Raw genomic sequence first — 13,934 nt, forward strand, 5'->3', positions numbered from 1 at the left:
GAGCGTCGTGGAAAGTCGGAAAAGTCGGCTGCGTGGGTGAGTGCCAAGTTTGGGGAGCGTTTCGTAGTATGCGCAGTGCATTGGAGACGCGGAAACTTGTTGTGGCCCAGTGTTTTGCAGTTGGACGACAAGATTGGTACACAGTAGTAAAGAGCGAGGCACTGAGTTGGCATGAATAATGGAGTGCACAATGGGGCTCGAGATGTGTTTGTTACCTCAGGTGCTGTATGATTGTCGACAAGGAGTGAAAACGGAGCAATTTGTGACGGCCCTTTCAACTTAAGACCTTAAAAAAAAAAAGGAATTTGCATTTGTGATACCAGAGCGTCGAAACTACTTGGAACTTTTGTGTATATGAACGGGTCCGCGCCTTTGTACTCTGCTCCCTTCACCGCTACAAACCAACCAACCATCGTGTCTGTGCGCATCTGAGTCGCAAAGAATGGGGAATAGCGCAGTTTGCTCGTGCATGGGGCGTAGCTCAGTTGGTAGAGCGTTCGCTTCGCATGTGAAAGGTCCAGGATTCAAGCCGCGGCGCCTCTATTTTTTGTGGTCAGTGCATGGTAAGTGTTGGTCGCGGCGAACCTAAAGGCACGCAAGGTGTTGCAAAGCCAGCGTCACAGACTGATATGATGTATACTGACGTAAGGAGAGCAAGATGTAAGTGTGGGGACCGGCTGTTATCGAGGTGTCATCGAGTGCAGATCTGTCTTAGGTATCGCGGCTTAACCTCATTGAAGTCTAGAGGGTGGACAACACGTTGGTCTTACTCAGAGCGGTGTCCGAATTCTATTTTCGACGTTATACGTGCCACTTTCATTGTGGCCAACTACGATTCGATACAGAATGCACGAAACCTGAAAGACACCCCAACGGATACATAGAGAGTAGTGTTTGTCTGCTGAATAATGGGAGTGCAAGGGTCTGTGTCGTCTATATGGCTGTATGTAGCACCATTAGTCTTCGGGGGGGCGGGCGTAGCTCAGATGGTAGAGCGCTCGCTTAGTAAGCGAGAGGTAATGGGATCAATACCCAGTGCCTCCAGAATTTTTAACACACCTACATGCGCACCTTGCCATGCAAGAGGAATAATTCACAACCAGCAGATGTGTCTAGGAAGATACAAGCGAATGTTTAGCATCCACAATTGACAAGCGTGCTATTATTAGTGCGCAGGAAGCACCCTCCTCCCACGCCTACACTTAATTTAGAAACAGTACAAGTGGTCCCGTAAGATTCTCAAGCCTATGTCGGAAAGATCTGCCTTGCGCCGAGTTCACGTAAATCCCACTGCACATTCCTATTCTTTGCGTGCAGTCAGCTGCTACAGGTGTTGCTAGTTGTGACTGTTGATAACAGATGCCGTAGCAATCAATTCATGGAGTGAGTTGTATGTTTTGCGATAGTCTGTCTCTGACAAGCAAGCACAGGTGACATAGGTGCGAACACAGGAAGCTTACAGACCCTCGCTGCCTGCAGACACCGAGCAGCCACACTAGGAGGGCGGCCTAAGCCGTAGGCGAAATGTGCTCATTCGCTTTGGCGCGACGTCGAACTATAAATAATGCTGTCACTAGCGTGAGCGTCGTGGAAAGTCGGAAAAGTCGGCTGCGAGGGTGAGTGCCAAGTTTGGGGAGCGTTTCGTAGTGTGCGCAGTGCAATGGAGACGCGGAAACTTGTTGTGGCCCAGTGTTTTGCAGTTGGACGATAAGATTGGTACACAGTAGTAAAGAGCGAGGCACTGAGTTGGCATGAATAATGGAGTGCACAATGGGGCTCGAGATGTGTTTGTTACCTCAGGTGCTGTATGATTGTCGACAAGGAGTGAAAACGGAGCAATTTGTGACGGCTCTTTCAATTTAAGACGTTAAAAACAGACGGAATTTGCATTTGTAATACCAGAGCATCGAAACTACTTGGAACTTTTGTGTATATGAACGGGTCCGCGCCTTTGTACCTTGCTCCCTTCACCGCTACAAACCAACCAACCATCGTGTCCGTGCGCATCTGAGACGCAAAGAATGGGGAATAGCGCAGTTTGCTCATGCATGGGGCGTAGCTCAGTTGGTAGAGCGTTCGCTTGGCATGTGAAAGGTCCAGGGTTCAAACCGCGGCGCCTCAATTTTTTGTGGTCAGTGCATGGTAAGTGTTGGTCGCGGCGAACCTAAAGGCACGCAAGATGTTGCAAAGCCAGCGTCACAGACTGATATGATGTATAATGACGTAAGGAAAGCAAGATGTAAGTGTGGATACCGGCTGTTATCCAGGTGTCATCGAGTGCAGATCTGTCTTAGGTATCGCGGCTCAACCTCATTGAAGTCTAAAGGATGGACAACACGTTGGTCTTACTCAGAGCGGTGTCCGAATTCTATTTTCGACGTTATACGTGCCAATTTCATTGTGGCCAACTACGATTCGATACAGAATGCACGAAACCTGAAAGACACACTAACGGATACATAGAGAGTAGTGTTTGTCTGCTGAATAATGGGAGTGCAAGGGTCTGTGTCGTCTATATGGCTGTATGTATCACCATTAGTCTTCGGGGGGGCGGGCTTAGCTCAGATGGTAGAGCGCTCGCTTAGTATGCGAGAGTTACTGGGATCAGTACCCAGTGCCTCCAAAATTTTTAACACACCTACATGCGCACCTTGCCATGAAAGAGGAATAATTCACAAACAGCAGATGTGTCTAGGAAGATACAAGCGAATGATTAGCATCCACAATTGACAAGCGTGCTATTATTAGTGCGCAGGAAGCACCCTCCTCCCACGCCTACACTTAATTTAGAAACAGTACAAGTGTTCGCGTAAGATTCTCAAGCCTATGTCGGAAAGATCTGCCTTGCGCCGAGTTCACGTAAATCCCACTGCACATTCCTATTCTTTGCGTGCAGTCAGCTGCTACAGGTGTTGCTAGTTGTGACTGTTGATAACAGATGCCGTAGCAATCAATTCATGGAGTGAGTTGTATGTTTTGCGATAGTCTGTCTCTGACAAGCAAGCACAGGTGACATAGGTGCGAACACAGGAAGCTTGCAGACCCTCGCTGCCTGCAGACACCGAGCAGCCACACTAGGAGGGCGGCCTAAGCCGTAGGCGAAATGTGCTCATTCGCTTTGGCGCGACGTCGAACTATAAATAATGCTGTCACTAGCGTGAGCGTCGTGGAAAGTCGGAAAAGTCGGCTGCGAGGGTGAGTGCCAAGTTTGGGGAGCGTTTCGTAGTGTGCGCAGTGCAATGGAGACGCGGAAACTTGTTGTGGCCCAGTGTTTTGCAGTTGGACGACAAGATTGGTACACAGTAGTAAAGAGCGAGGCACTGAGTTGGCATGAATAATGGAGTGCACAATGGGGCTCGAGATGTGTTTGTTACCTCAGGTGCTGTATGATTGTCGACAAGGAGTGAAAACGGAGCAATTTGTGACGGCTCTTTCAATTTAAGACGTTAAAAACAGACGGAATTTGCATTTGTAATACCAGAGCATCGAAACTACTTGGAACTTTTGTGTATATGAACGGGTCCGCGCCTTTGTACCTTGCTCCCTTCACCGCTACAAACCAACCAACCATCGTGTCCGTGCGCATCTGAGACGCAAAGAATGGGGAATAGCGCAGTTTGCTCATGCATGGGGCGTAGCTCAGTTGGTAGAGCGTTTGCTTGGCATGTGAAAGGTCCAGGTTTCAAACCGCGGCGCCTCAATTTTTTGTGGTCAGTGCATGGTAAGTGTTGGTCGCGGCGAACCTAAAGGCACGCAAGATGTTGCAAAGCCAGCGTCACAGACTGATATGATGTATAATGACGTAAGGAAAGCAAGATGTAAGTGTGGATACCGGCTGTTATCCAGGTGTCATCGAGTGCAGATCTGTCTTAGGTATCGCGGCTCAACCTCATTGAAGTCTAAAGGATGGACAACACGTTGGTCTTACTCAGAGCGGTGTCCGAATTCTATTTTCGACGTTATACGTGCCACTTTCATTGTGGCCAAATACGATTCGATACAGAATGCACGAAACCTGAAAGACACACTAACGGATACATAGAGAGTAGTGTTTGTCTGCTGAATAATGGGAGTGCAAGGGTCTGTGTCGTCTATATGGCTGTATGTATCACCATTAGTCTTCGGGGGGGGGCGGGCTTAGCTCAGATGGTAGAGCGCTCGCTTAGTATGCTAGAGGTACTGGGATCAATAACCAGTGCCTCCAGAATTTTTAACACACCTACATGCGCACCTTGCCATGCAAGTGGAATAATTCACAACCAGCAGGTGTGTCTAGGAAGATACAAGCGAATGATTAGCATCCACAATTGACAAGCGTGCTGTTATTAGTGCGCAGGAAGCACCCTCCTCCCACGCCTACACTTAATTTAGAAACAGTACAAGTGTTCCCGTAAGATTCTCAAGCCTATGTCGGAAAGATCTGCCTTGCGCCGAGTTCACGTAAATCCCACTGCACATTCCTATTCTTTGCGTGCAGTCAGCTGCTACTGGTGTTGCTAGTTGTGACTGCTGATAACAGATGCCGTAGCAATCAATTCATGGAGTGAGTTGTATGTTTTGCGATAGTCTGTCTCCGACAAGCAAGCACAGGTGACATAGGTGCGAACACAGGAAGCTTGCAGACCCTCGCTGCCTGCAGACACCGAGCAGCCACACTAGGAGGGCGGCCTAAGCCGTAGGCGAAATGTGCTCATTCGCTTTGGCGCGACGTCGAACTATAAATAATGCTGTCACTAGCGTGAGCGTCGTGGAAAGTCGGAAAAGTCGGCTGCGAGGGTGAGTGCCAAGTTTGGGGAGCGTTTCGTAGTATGCGCAGTGCAATGGAGACGCGGAAACTTGTTGTGGCCCAGTGTTTTGCAGTTGGACGACAAGATTGGTACACAGTAGTAAAGAGCGATGCACTGAGTTGGCATGAATAATGGAGTGCACAATGGGGCTCTAGATGTGTTTGTTACCTCAGGTGCTGTATGATTGTCGACAAGGAGTAAAAACGGAGCAATTTGTGACGGCTCTTTCAATTTAAGACGTTAAAAACAGACGGAATTTGCATTTGTAATACCAGAGCATCGAAACTACTTGGAACTTTTGTGTATATGAACGGGTCCGCGCCTTTGTACCTTGCTCCCTTCACCGCTACAAACCAACCAACCATCGTGTCAGTGCGCATCTGAGTCGCAAAGAATGGGGAATAGCGCAGTTTGGTTCGGCATGGGGCGTAGCTCAGTTGGTAGAGCTTTCGCTTGGCATGTGAAAGGTCCAGGGTTCAAGCCACGGCGCCTCAATTTTTTGTGGTCAGTGCATGGTAAGTGTTGGTCGCGGCGAACCTAAAGGCACGCAAGATGTTGCAAAGCCAGCGTCACAGACTGACATGATGTATACTGACTTAAGGAAAGCAAGATGTAAGTGTGGGGACCGGCTGTTATCGAGGTGTCATCGAGTGCAGATCTGTCTTAGGTATCGCGGCTTAACCTCATTGAAGTCTAAAGGATGGACAACACGTTGGTCTAACTCAGAGCGGTGTCCGAATTCTATTTTCGACGTTATACGTGCCACATTCATTGTGGCCAACTACGATTCGATACAGAATGCACGAAACCTGAAAGACACCCTAACGGATACATAGAGAGTAGTGTTTGTCTGCTGAATAATGGGAGTGCAAGGGTCTGTGTCGTCTATATGGCTGTATGTAGCACCATTAGTCTTCGGGGCGGGCGTAGCTCAGATGGTAGAGCGCTCGCTTAGTATGCTAGAGGTAGAATTTTTAAGACACACACATGCGCACCTTGCCATGCAAGTGGAATGATTCACAACCAGCAGATGTGTCTAGGAAGATACAAGCGAATGATTAGCATCCGCAATTGACAAGCGTGCTGTTATTAGTGCGCAGGAAGCACCCTCCTCCCACGCCTACACTTAATTTAGAAACAGTACAAGTGTTCCCGTAAGATTCTCAAGCCTATGTCAGAAAGATCTGCCTTGCGCCGAGTTCACGTAAATCCAACTGCACATTCCTATTCTTTGCGTGCAGTCAGCTGCTACTGGTGTTGCTAGTTGTGACTGCTGATAACAGATGCCGTAGCAATCAATTCATGGAGTGAGTTGTATGTTTTGCGATAGTCTGTCTCTGACAAGCAAGCACAGGTGACGTAGGTGCGAACACAGGAAGCTTGCAGACCCTCGCTGCACACCGAAACCGACACCGAGCAACCACACTAGGAGGGCGGCCTAAGCCGTAGGCGAAATGTGCTCATTCGCTTTGGCGCGACGTTGAACCATAAATAATGCTGTCACTAGCGTGAGCGTAGCGTGAGCGTCGTGGAAAGCCGGAAAAGTCGGCTGCGAGGGTGAGTGCCAAGTTTGGGGAGCGTTTCGTAGTATGCGCAGTGCAATGGAGACGCGGAAACTTGTTGTGGCCCAGTGTTTTGCAGTTGGACGACAAGATTGGTACACAGTAGTAAAGAGCGAGGCACTGAGTTGGCATGAATAATGGAGTGCACAATGGGGCTCGAGATGTGTTTGTTACCTCAGGTGCTGTATGATTGTCGACAAGGAGTGAAAACGGAGCAATTTGTGACGGCTCTTTCAATTTAAGACGTTAAAAACAGACGGAATTTGCATTTGTAATACCAGAGCATCGAAACTACTTGGAACTTTTGTGTATATGAACGGGTCCGCGCCTTTGTACTCTGTTCCCTTCACCGCTACAAACCAACCAACCATCGTGTCCGTGCGCATCTGAGTCGCAAAGAATGGGGAATAGCGCAGTTTGGTCGTGCATGGGGCGTAGCTCAGTTGGTAGAGCGTTCGCTTGGCATGTGAAAGGTCCAGGGTTCAAGCCGCGGCGCCTCAATTTTTTGTGGTCAGTGCATGGTAAGTGTTGGTCGCGGCGAACCTAAAGGCACGCAAGATGTTGCAAAGCCAGCGTCACAGACTGATATGATGTATACTGACGTAAGGAGAGCAAGATGTAAGTGTGGGGACCGGCTGTTATCGAGGTGTCATCGAGTGCAGATCTGTCTTAGGTATTGCGGCTTAACCTCATTGATGTCTAGAGGGTGGACAACACGTTGGTCTTACTCAGAGCGGTGTCCGAATTCTATTTTCGACGTTATACGTGCCACTTTCATTGTGGCCAACTACGATTCGATACAGAATGCACTAAACCTGTAAGACACCCTAAAGGATACATAGAGAATAGTGTTTGTCTGCTGAATAATGGCAGTGCAAGGGTCTGTGTCGTCTATATGGTTGTACTGGGATAAATACCCAGTGCCTCCAGAATTTTTAACACGGCTACATGCGCACCTTGATATGCAAGTGGAATAATTCACAACCAGCAGACGTGTCTAGGAAGATACAAGCGAATGATTAGCATCCACAATTGACAAGCGTGCTGTTATTAGTGCGCAGGAAGCACCCTCCTCCCGCGCCTACACTTAATTTAGAAACAGTACAAGTGTTCCCGTAAGTTTCTCAAGCCTATGTCGGAAAGATCTGCCTTGCGCCGAGTTCACGTAAATCCCACTGCACATTCCTATTCTTTGCGTGCAGTCAGCTGCTACTGGTGTTGCTAGTTGTGACTGCTGATAAGAGATGCCGTAGCAATCAATTCATGGAGTGAGTTGTATGTTTTGCGATAGTGTGTCTCTGACAAGCAAGCACAGGTGACATAGGTGCGAACACAGGAAGCTTGCAGACCCTCGCTGCACACCGACACCGACACCGAGCAGCCACACAAGGAGGGCGGCCTAAGCTGTAGGCGAAATGTGCTCATTCGCTTTGGCGCGACGTTGAACCATAAATAATGCTGTCACTAGCGTGAGCGTTGCGTGAGCGTCGTGGAAAGTCGGAAAAGTCGGCTGCGAGGGTGAGTGCCAAGTTTGGGGAGCGTTTCGTAGTATGCGCAGTGCAATGGAGACGCGGAAACTTGTTGTGACCCAGTGTTTTGCAGTTGGATGACAAGATTGGTACACAGTAGTAAAGAGCGAGGCACTGAGTTGGCATGAATAATGGAGTGCACAATGGGGCTCGAGATGTGTTTGTTACCTCAGGTGCTGTATGATTGTCGACAAGGAGTGAAAACGGAGCAATTTGTGACGGCTCTTTCAATTTAAGACGTTAAAAACAGACGGAATTTGCATTTGTAATACCAGAGCATCGAAACTACTTGGAACTTTTGTGTATATGAACGGGTCCGCGCCTTTGTACTCTGCTCTCTTCACCGCTACAAACCAACCAACCATCGTGTCCGTGCGCATCTGAGTCGCAAAGAATGGGGAATAGCGCAGTTTGGTCGTGCATGGGGCGTAGCTCAGTTGGTAGAGCGTTCGCTTGGCATGTGAAAGGTCCAGGTTTCAAGCCGCTGCGCCTCCATTTTTTGTGGTCAGTGCATGGTAAGTGTTGGTCGCGGCGAACCTAAAGGCACGCAAGATGTTGCAAAGCCAGCGTCACAGACTGATATGATGTATACTGACGTAAGGAGAGCAAGATGTAAGTGTGGGGACCGGCTGTTATCGAGGTGTGATCGAGTGCAGATCTGTCCTAGGTATCGCGGCTTAACCTCATTGAAGTCTAGAGGGTGGACAACACGTTGGTCTTACTCAGAGCGGTGTCCGAATTCTATTTCCGACGTTATACGTGCCACTTTCATTGTGGCCAACTACGATTCGATACAGAATGCACGAAACCTGAAAGACACCCTAACGGATACATAGAGAGTAGTGTTTGTCTGCTGAATAATGGGAGTGCAAGGGTCTGTGTCGTCTATATGGCTGTATGTAGCACCATTAGTCTTCGGGGGGTGGGCGTAGCTCAGATGGTAGAGCGCTCGCTTAGTATGCGAGAAGTACTGGGGTCAATACCCAGTGCTTCCAGAATTTTTAACACACCTACATGCGCACCTTGCCATGCAAGAGGAATAATTCACAACCAGCAGATGTGTCTAGGAAGATACAAGCGAATGATTAGCATCCACAATTGACAAGCGTGCTGTTATTAGTGCGCAGGAAGCACCCTCCTCCCACGCCTACACTTAATTTAGAAACAGTACAAGTGTTCCCGTAAGATTCTCAAGCCTATGTCGGAAAGATCTGCCTTGCGCCGAGTTCACGTAAATCCCACTGCACATTCCTATTCTTTGCGTGCAGTCAGCTGTTACTGGTGTTCCTAGTTGTGACTGCTGATAACAGATGCCGTAGCAATCAATTCATGGAGTGAGTTGTATGTTTTGCGATAGTCTGTCTCTGACAAGCAAGCACAGGTGACATAGGTGCGAACACAGGAAGCTTGCAGACCCTCGCTGCCTGCAGACACAGAGCAGCCACACTAGGAGGGCGGCCTAAGCCGTAGGCGAAATGTGCTCATTCGCTATGGCGCGACGTCGAACTATAAATAATGCTGTCACTAGCGTGAGCGTTGTGGAAAGTCGGAAAAGTCGGCTGCGAGGGTGAGTGCCAAGTTTGGGGAGCGTTTCGTAGTATGCGCAGTGCAATGGAGACGCGGAAACTTGTTGTGGCCCAGTGTTTTGCAGTTGGACGACAAGATTGGTACACAGTAGTAAAGAGCGAGGCACTGAGTTGGCATGAATAATGGAGTGCACAATGGGGCTCGAGATGTGTTTGTTACCTCAGGTGCTGTATGATTGTCGACAAGGAGTGAAAACGGAGCAATTTGTGACGGCTCTTTCAATTTAAGACGTTAAAAACAGACGGAATTTGCATTTGTAATACCAGAGCATCGAAACTACTTGGAACTTTTGTGTATATGAACGGGTCCGCGCCTTTGTACTCTGCTCCCTTCACCGCTACAAACCAACCAACCATCGTGTCCGTGCGCATCTGAGTCGCAAAGAATGGGGAATAGCGCAGTTTGGTTCGGCATGGGGCGTAGCTCAGTTGGTAGAGCGTTCGCTTGGCATGTGAAAGGTCCAGGTTTCAAGCCGCGGCGCCTCCATGTTTTGTGGTCAGTGCATGGTAAGGGTTGGTCGCGGCGAACCTAAAGGCACGCAAGATGTTGCAAAGCCAGCGTCACAGACTGATATGATGTATACTGACGTAAGGAGAGCAAGATGTAAGTGTGGGGACCGGCTGTTATCGAGGTGTCATCGAGTGCACATCTGTCTTAGGTATCGCGGCTTAACCTCATTGAAGTCTAGAGGGTGGACAACACGTTGGTCTTACTCAGAGCGGTGTCCGAATTCTATTTTCGACGTTATACGTGCCACTTTCATTGTGGCCAACTACGATTCGATACAGAATGCACGAAACCTGAAAGACACCCTAACGGATACATAGAGAGTAGTGTTTGTCTGCTGAATAATGGGAGTGCAAGAGTCTGTGTCGTCTATATGGCTGTAAGTAGCACCACTATTGTTCGGGGGGCCGGGCGTAGCTCAGATGGTAGAGCGCTCGCTTAGTATGCGAGAGGTACTGGGTTCAATACCCAGTGCCTGCAGAATTTTTAACACACCTACATGCGCACCTTGCCATGCAAGAGGAATAATTCACAACCAGCAGATGTGTCTAGGAAGATACAAGCGAATGATTAGCATCCACAATTGACAAGTGTGCATTTATTAGTGCGCAGGAAGCACCCTCCTCCCACGCCTACACTTAATTTAGAAACAGTACAAGTGTTCCCGTAAGATTCTCAAGCCTATGTCGGAAAGATCTGCCTTGCGCCGAGTTCACGTAAATCCCACTGCACATTCCTATTATTTGCGTGCAGTCAGCTGCTACTGGTGTTGCTAGTTGTGACTGCTGATAACAGATGCCGTAGCAATCAATTCATGGAGTGAGTTGTATGTTTTGCGATAGTCTGTATCTGACAAGCAAGCACAGGTGACATAGGTGCGAACACAGGAAGCTTGCAGACCCTCGCTGCCTGCAGACACCGAGCAGCCACACTAGGAGGGCGGCCTAAGCCGTAGGCGAAATGTGCTCATTCGCTTTGGCGCGACGTCGAACTATAAATAATGCTGTCACTAGCGTGAGCGTCGTGGAAAGTCGGAAAAGTCGGCTTCGAGGGTGAGTGCCAAGTTTGGGGAGCGTTTCGTAGTATGCGCAGTGCAATGGAGATGCGAAAACATGTTGTGGCCCAGTGTTTTGCAGTTGGACGACAAGATTGGTACACAGTAGTAAAGAGCGAGGCACTGAGTTGGCATGAATAATGGAGTGCACAATGGGGCTCGAGATGTGTTTGTTACCTAAGGTGCTGTATGATTGTCGACAAGGAGTGAAAACGGAGCAAATTGTGACGGCTCTTTCAATTTAAGACGTTAAAATCAGACGGAATTTGCATTTGTAATACCAGAGCATCGAAACTACTTGGAATTTTTGTGTATATGAACGGGTCCGCGCCTTTGTACTCTGCTCCCTTCACCGCTACAAACCAACCAACCATCGTGTCCATGCGCATCTGAGTCGCAAAGAATGGGGAATACCGCAGTTTGGTCGTGCATGGGGCGTATCTCAGTTGGTAGAGCGTTCGCTTGGCATGTGAAAGGTCCAGGTTTCAAGCCGCGGCGCCTCCACTTTTTGTGGTCAGTGCATGGTAAGTGTTGGTCGCGGCGAACCTAAAGGCACGCAAGATGTTGCAAAGCCAGCGTCACAGACTGATATGATGTATACTGACGTAAGGAGAGCAAGATGTAAGTGTGGGGACCGGCTGTTATCGAGGTGTCATCGAGTGCAGATCTGTCTTAGGTATCGCGGCTTAACCTCATTGAAGTCTAGAGGGTGGACAACACGTTGGTCTTACTCAGAGCGGTGTCCGAATTCTATTTTCGACGTTATACGTGCCACTTTCATTGTGGCCAACTACGATTCGATACAGAATGCACGAAACCTGAAAGACACCCTAACGGATACATAGAGAGTAGTGTTTGTCTGCTGAATAATGGGAGTGCAAGGGTCTGTGTCGTCTATATGGCTGTATGTAGCACCATTATTCTTCGGGGGGGGCGGGCGTAGCTCAGATGGTAGAGCGCTCGCTTAGTATGCGAGAGGTACTGGGATCAGTACCCAGTGCCTGCAGAGTTTTTAACACACCTACATGCGCACCTTGCCATGCAAGAGGAATAATTCACAACCAGCAGATGTGTCTAGGAAGATACAAGCGAATGATTAGCATCCACAATTGACAAGCGTGCTGTTATTAGTGCGCAGGAAGCACCCTCCTCCCACGCCTACACTTAATTTAGAAACAGTACAAGTGTTCCCGTAAGATTCTCAAGCCTATGTCGGAAAGATCTGCCTTGCGCCGAGTTCACGTAAATCCCACTGCACATTCCTATTCTTTGCGTGCAGTCAGCTGCTACTGGTGTTGATAGTTGTGACTGCTGATAACAGATGCCGTAGCAATCAATTCATGGAGTGAGTTGTATGTTTTGCGATAGTCTGTCTCTGACAAGCAAGCACAGGTGACATAGGTGCGAACACAGGAAGCTTGCAGACCCTCGCTGCCTGCAGACACCGAGCAGCCACACTAGGAGGGCGGCCTAAGCCGTAGGCGAAATGTGCTCATTCGCTTTGGCGCGACGTCGTACTATAAATAATGCTGTCACTAGCGTGAGCGTCGTGGAAATTCGGAAAAGTCGGCTGCGAGGGTGAGTGCCAAGTTTGGGGAGCGTTCCGTAGTATGCGCAGTGCAATGGAGACGCGAAAACTTGTTGTGCCCTAGTGTTTTGCAGTTGGACGACAAGATTGGTACACAGTAGTAAAGAGCGAGGCACTGAGTTGGCATGAATAATGGAGTGCACAATGGGGCTCGAGATGTGTTTGTTACCTCAGGTGCTGTATGATTGTCGACAAGGAGTGAAAACGGAGCAAATTGTGACGGCTCTTTCAATTTAAGACGTTAAAATCAGACGGAATTTGCATTTGTAATACCAGAGCATCGAAACTACTTGGAATTTTTGTGTATATGAACGGGTCCGCGCCTTTGTACTCTGCTCCCTTCACCGCTACAAACCAACCAACCATCGTGTCCGTGCGCATCTGAGTCGCAAAGAATGGGGAATAGCGCAGTTTGGTCGTGCATGGGGCGTATCTCAGTTGGTAGAGCGTTCGCTTGGCATGTGAAAGGTCCAGGATTCAAGCCGCGGCGCCTCCGTGTTTTGTGGTCAGTGCATGGTAAGGGTTGGTCGCGGCGAACCTAAAGGCACGCAAGACGTTGCAAAGCCAGCGTCACAGACTGATATGATGTATGCTAACGTAAGGAGAGCAAGATGTAAGTGTGGGGACCGGCTGTTATCGAGGTGTCATCGAGTGCACATCTGTCTTAGGTATCGCGGCTTAACCTCATTGAAGTCTAGAGGGTGGACAACACGTTGGTCTTACTCAGAGCGGTGTCCGAATTCTATTTTCGACGTTATACGTGCCACTTTCATTGTGGCCAACTACGATTCGATACAGAATGCACGAAACCTGAAAGACACCCTAACGGATACATAGAGAGTAGTGTTTGTCTGCTGAATAATGGGAGTGCAAGAGTCTGTGTCGTCTATATGGCTGTAAGTAGCACCACTATTGTTCGGGGGGCCGGGCGTAGCTCAGATGGTAGAGCGCTCGCTTAGTATGCGAGAGGTACTGGGATCAATACCCAGTGCCTGCAGAATTTATAACACACCTACATGCGCACCTTGCCATGCAAGAGGAATAATTCACAACCAGCAGATGTGTCTAGGAAGATACAAGCGAATGATTAGCATCCACAATTGACAAGCGTGCTGTTATTAGTGCGCAGGAAGCACCCTCCTCCCACGCCTACACTTAATTTAGAAACAGTACAAGTGTTCCCGTAAGATTCTCAAGCCTATGTCGGAAAGATCTGCCTTGCGCCGAGTTCACGTAAATCCCACTGCACATTGCTACTCTTTGCGTGCAGTCAGCTGCTACTGGTGTTGCTAGTTGTGACTGCTGATAACAGATGCCGTA

General features: G+C 48.8%; 4 non-coding genes across 4 annotated transcripts; all 4 read left to right on the forward strand.

Moving 5' to 3' along the window:
• The first annotated feature begins 2,049 nt into the window (after positions 1 to 2,049).
• Trnaa-ggc (transfer RNA alanine (anticodon GGC)) lies at positions 2,050 to 2,122 on the forward strand. The gene has a single exon. It is a non-coding gene; the product is annotated as a tRNA-Ala (tRNA).
• Positions 2,123 to 5,209: 3,087 nt separating this feature from the next.
• Trnaa-ggc (transfer RNA alanine (anticodon GGC)) lies at positions 5,210 to 5,282 on the forward strand. Its single transcript has one exon. It is a non-coding gene; the product is annotated as a tRNA-Ala (tRNA).
• Positions 5,283 to 6,777: 1,495 nt separating this feature from the next.
• Positions 6,778 to 6,850, forward strand: Trnaa-ggc (transfer RNA alanine (anticodon GGC)). The gene has a single exon. It is a non-coding gene; the product is annotated as a tRNA-Ala (tRNA).
• Positions 6,851 to 10,378: 3,528 nt separating this feature from the next.
• On the forward strand, positions 10,379 to 10,452 carry Trnat-agu (transfer RNA threonine (anticodon AGU)). The gene has a single exon. It is a non-coding gene; the product is annotated as a tRNA-Thr (tRNA).
• The last annotated feature ends 3,482 nt before the right edge of the window (positions 10,453 to 13,934 follow it).

Source organism: Schistocerca gregaria, chromosome 10 (assembly GCF_023897955.1).
Source record: "Schistocerca gregaria isolate iqSchGreg1 chromosome 10, iqSchGreg1.2, whole genome shotgun sequence".
Taxonomy (NCBI): Eukaryota; Metazoa; Arthropoda; class Insecta; order Orthoptera; family Acrididae; genus Schistocerca; species Schistocerca gregaria.